Consider the following 6,011-nt stretch of genomic DNA (forward strand, 5'->3'; position numbering starts at 1 on the left):
TATGGGCCTCAGTTTAGGAAAAAAACTCTTTCTCTAAATCTGGTTTTCTACTCAAAGAAACTAGATTCTTCCTGGAACAGACCAGCAGCAGAGATAAGACCAAACGGCTGTGAGAACGACAATTCACAGGTCAAAAGGTCTCATGCGCTCCAGGTTTTGACTGCAGTGCTCTCTGTCTGCAAGATATCTTTCTACAGCTAAAGTTCAGTCATTGTTGTTCTTTGTGGTTCTCTCTGGATTTACTTTGGTTGCCTCACAGCAGCTCCTCGTCCAGCTGGACAAGCTGATAGTTTGTCTTTAAACTCTGATAAAGACAAATACAGTTTTTTTGTTTTGTTTCGTTTTTTGGCTCGGCATACTTTTGCAGCTTCTAAAGTTTCAATTTTTAGAAGAAAAATGCAGTTTGAATTCATTTTTTGCCTTTTTTTTGTTTGTTTTGTTTTTTTGGCATCCACTAAACTGAATATTTTTTTTAAAAACTATTACTGTTTAATGACAAAGATGATTTATTTTGTCTTACTTTACAAGATGAACAGAAAGTTAGAAACCATCAACCAAATAGTAGAGGATTTAAAAACTTACGAAAGAGTTATCACCCACAGCCGAAAGGCAAAATTTACAAGAAAACGCAGCAAATTTTAATAAAGCTTGCGGAATCACTGCATGTTGAGCCTCAACTGATTACCTGTTGTAGTCAGCACAACTCAAGATGGCTGCCACAGCCCTTCAAAAAACACAAATCTAATACAGAGCTCAAATAGTAACTGAGACTGAGCCCTAACAAATATTCTGAGGAGCACTGATTGTTCTGTGTGTTTAAATTTTTGCCATTAACAAATTGGGAGTTGTGTGCCTGTCAGCAAAATGTCCTATAAATCACTGGACAGATTTTATTGAGTTAATCACTGAATGCACAACTACAACAGATTGCCATAACGGCGAAGCGATGTATTTAGGTTTTCCCCATATTTATAACCTAATTTTTGGCTGAGACCTGACGATTTCATTCATTCTGACATGGAAAATGTTGAACACTACCATTTTCAACCACTAGAGGGCACTCGAGTGGCAAGCCAAGTGTCTTATTAATAGGCAGTGTTGCCAGGTGGACGAAAATTATCGTATTTGTACGACAATTTTGCCCTCTGTAGGATGTACGATCAATAATCCCAAAAAAGGCCAAATATACGATAATTTGACCATTCCGTGAATGTGTGGTTGTAATTGGTTGTCATCAGCCTCTCGCAACTATTTGTCCGAGTTTTTTTGTGAACCCTGAAGGCATCTGTGTCCACAAACAAATGTATGATTGGCTAGAGATTCCAGCCAATCGTGCTTTTCTAAATGTTACCTAAAAGTGACGTATTTGCGTTTGCCTCAGACCAACGGCCATGACTGGCTGAATAGTCAGCTGCGCCCGCCCCATGAGTGAGGAAAAGAAAAAAAGAAAAGAAGAAGAAGCAGAGCCCGTCTGGAAGCGGATCCATCACTACTATAGTGCATTAATAGATTTGTTATTTTGGTTATGACGGGTGTATGATAATTTCCCTCAAAATACGATAATTTTATGTCTCTAGTACAATAATCCTACATTTCTCACCTGGCAACACTGTTAATAGGTAAAAGTGGCTATTAATGAGACACTTGGCTTGCCATACCAAGCCACCTTTGTCTTGCTCTGGAACTCCGGGAGCAAACATCAAATCAGCTGAAATGCAGCTGATATAACCATTAAAGTGCATTTATTAAGTAAAAGTCCAACTGAGACGCACCTTTTCTATAATGTCGAGCAAACAACTAATTGTTTATATGTGGTTATCTTGTTAAATTTCAAAGAAACGCACAGTGAGTCCTCCCTCTGTGTGCTCCCGCAGCTGTGAATCGGCATTTAAAATGCAGCTGATTTTACTGTCAAAGTGCATTTATTAAGGAAAAGTTCAACTCAGGCACACCTTTGCTATAATTTTGAGCAAACAAATTACTGTTTTTAAGTGTTAATCTTGTTAAATTCTTGTTAAATTCCTCCCCTTCACGCTCCTGTGGCCACCATTTGGCAGCCAGTGGATTTTTGGCACAACACAGGCCCACGTTTCCGGGTTGTCAGCGGTGACGCATAATAGATGCAACTTATATGGCAAAGCAACATATTTATGTTTTTGTCCCCACTTTATTAGACATATTTGGACTGATGTGATTTATACGGTGGTGCGATGTGTACGACGGAAAGTACGGTAACTTATAACTTTTTTAAGTCTTCTTCTTTTTTTTTTTTTTACAGCTATTCTACTAAAGTGATGGGGTAGTAGCTGAGAGTCATCCACAACACATGATCTGAGAGTAAAATCTTGTAGTATCGAATGACATTGCATCTTATTTTCAAGGTTTGAACGAAGCAGCAAAGGAGCAACAAGTCTTGGTCTAAAACTCTGGCATGAAAAGCAGCATATTTTCAAGGAATGCTAAATTTTTAATATTTATTTTAAGTGAGAGCATGATTCTAATCCAATCAATACTTCAAATATAGCTCGTATTCATGTTTCTGTTTTTCTTAGTATAAATGTTATTTTGTTAAAACTTGCGGAGAGTGAAATGAATGAGCATTTTGTGTTGCTTCGAACACCTCCTTGAACGTCACCTGTTCCTGTAAATCACATCATTAATCCAGGGAACATTTGTGTGTGTGAAAGCGAAACAACTACTGTCACGGTGTCCTTTTACTCCTTACACTCAGCAGCCGTCTGTGTGAACAAAGCGTCGGCTTATATGAGCTGACATTTGGTCAGTGCTTTGTCAGATACACTCCCTTCTCTGAAAAGTTCAAATAGTCAGAAAGAATGTGGGAGCTGGAAGATGGGAGGCTGTTGTGCACAGGCCTGCATGTGGTTTCACTGGGACCTCTGCCAAAAAAACAAGGGGGCAGGTTATTTTTTTGGAAAGGGGGGTTTGAAGGGTCACTCAGATCCGGAGTGGGAAAGTTCTGCTTTTCATTACATCAACGAATAGGTCCACTTATGTGCCCCTCCTCCTACACTCAACTATTTTGCCTCAAATTGTTTTGTCATTCAATGATCCAGTGCGTCTCCCTCTTCGTCTAGATATGTGTGTGAGTGTGGCTCATTAACGGAGTAATAACTCTGCAGGATGGCAGGATCAAGGTTCTGACAAAATTAGACGTGCCAGAGTCACATTCTTTTAACACGGAGCACATTTTAACACACCATAATGGTTTTCCAGAGGGTGACTAGTAGAAAAAAGTGAGGCAGCAAAAATAAATCTGCAAAACATTCAAATTCACTTTATTCATGGTCTTATTTCCTGTTTAGGGTATAGAAACCAATTATTACAAAACCTCTATAAGCAAGTGACGTGAACACAATGCAAAACTTTTTCCCCCAAGGAGTCAGTCTTTGAAAGTGGTCTTGACGGATCGTTTTTCAGGGTTTCTGTAAGTCTTTCAAGTTTGTTTTTGCTTGGCTGCTTTTAGTCGTATATTTCCTGTACAGCCCTACTTTATATTGAGCAGTGTGAGGGTAAAAGAATAAGTAATGTGTGCAAATGGAGAACATGTATTTTGGTAAGAATTAGGAGAAGTTCAACAAAGACCCGTAAGGACATGAGAAACATGGTCTTTCAAATGATCATCAGCTGTTTGTCAAGTTTTTTTGCTAAATTCAAAAGATTCTTCTGTAAAAAGGGGCAAAATGGATCTTTACAGGCTGCAATTAATGAAATTACTAAAAATCTCATTTAAAATTGTTTGTATGTCTGTCATGTGTTGATACAACTCTGTTTAATCTCTTTCAATTAAAAACTCTTTGTGCCAGAATGATGCAGAATGATGGCAGAATTAAGCATTATAACAAAGAAACAACCAATATTTTATTTAAAAACTGTCAGAAACGAGAGTCAGAGTAAATGAGTGGGGAATAAAACAGACGGAGTCTAAAACTTTGATAGATCTTCAGAAAAAGTGAAAAAAGTAGTTCTAATATTCGTTCATTCAATCTTTATTTGAACAGGTTAGTCTCACTGAGACACAAGGACTCATTTACAAGAAAGACCTGAATAATTAAATATAATAATAAATATAAATATAATAATAATGTTAATAATAAATAAAAATCAACACCACATTAAAAAAAATGATACAAAAAGTCTGTCTTCTTGGAATCAATAAAAAAAAAAGATGACTTCATACCAAAAGAATTGTACTTTTAGATTTAGAAATAATAAGTTTTGTTTGCAAAAGAATCTGCTATTAATTAATTTCAATATGCAAAGATGGCGGAGGGCAGTACGGTGGCGCAGTTGGTAGAGCTGCTGCCTCTCAGCGAGAAGGTCGCCGGATTGAATCCTTTCTGGGTGGAGTTTGCATGTTCTCTCCGTGCATGCGTGGGTTTTCTCCGGGTGCTCCGATTTCCTCCTACAGACCAAAAACATGCATGTTAGGCTGATTGGTAACTCTAAATTGTCCATAGGTGTGTGTGAGAGAGTGAATGGTTGGTTGTCTCGTTTGTCTCTATGTGTCCCTGTGATGGACTGAGACCTGTCCAGGGTGTACCCAGCCCTTCGCACAGTGATTGCTGGACATGGGCACCAGTGACCCTCCCATGAACAAAGAAGCAGGTAAATATAATGGATGGATGGATGAATATGCAAAAATCCCAGTGGTGCAGTCTACATTTTCATTATGGTTATACTGTGCTTAGAAACAGTGGTGTACTCTACATTTTGTAGTGTGCTTAGAAATGTTAGGTATGTGTAATATATATCACATGCATTTTAGCTTATATTACTACCTTGAAGTACTTATACATACAAATTTATTCTGCTTGCACTGTTAAAATTCTACCATGTTGTTGTTTACTATCTTCTCTTTAGGACCTTGTAACTATTATAATTACTTTTTCACTTTGTGGTACTTTATTTATACTTATTTGGTATTTTATTTATCCTTATTTAGTACTTTATCCTCCCCATTTTAATATAGGATCTTTAAGTTCCTATATTAAAAAGGGAGCTACCATTGATTATAACTCAGTTTTTATTATACTGTAGCTGCATTTTAATGGAAACTACTGAGGTGGGGACACATAAGTATAGTTAAACTGATCATTGCCCATGAACCATTGAAGGTTTTGCTTGTGAATTTGTGTGTGTTGGTCGGTCTGTGGTATTAACAAAAATCCCATAAACCTGTAGGACGAAATTTAAGGTCAAGGTGTCTTTATTGTCATTCACATCACATGTGGTACATGAGGTGGAATGAAACTATGTACACAGAGTACCAGTTACATCCAACAAAAATACAAATTGTAAAGGAAAACTGTAATAAGATCTAAGATATGTACTAAGAAATACGCTAAACTAATAGTACAAAATAATGTGCCAAAACATCAGCAGCACGAACATGAGTCTGTGTGAGCAGATGAGGACGAATGAACAGAGCAATGAAATTCTCAGAAAGTAAAAATGACAGATCTACAACTTAGTAATGTTTGGAGTCAATGCAAGATGGCCACTACAGCTAATCAACTCTTAGCCGACACAAGTTATAACAGTTTTACAATTGTGTAGGCCTGTCATGCTAACAAATATTGCTTGGTGATTATCTCAGAAATTATTGCGATAAACAATAATATTGTTTGAAATTTGACGATAATTAGTAATTATCGTCAAATTTAAGAAGAAATGTTGGTTAATTTTATTTGGTTGTAGTATCTTTTTGACCACCAGATGGCAGTATAAGACTGTTTGAACCGAAGGATGGATAGTGAGGGAGTGAGCAGCGTGTGTCTTTAAGAAAAATGGGAGACCCCTTGACGTGACATCCCTTAACAAAAAGTAGCAAATTGGAAGTTCATTTTTGCAAGTATACTAATTATATCAAGTATACTACACGCCATACTTCTAGTGTACTAGAAAGTATACTGATTTAATAATTGTTTGGACTAAAAATTGGGACATTTTTATACTATTTTTAAGTATATCAAATAAAGTTTATAAAAAGT

Source organism: Nematolebias whitei, chromosome 1 (assembly GCF_014905685.2).
Source record: "Nematolebias whitei isolate Nwh7 chromosome 1, NemWhi1, whole genome shotgun sequence".
In the NCBI taxonomy this organism is placed as follows: domain Eukaryota; kingdom Metazoa; phylum Chordata; class Actinopteri; order Cyprinodontiformes; family Rivulidae; genus Nematolebias; species Nematolebias whitei.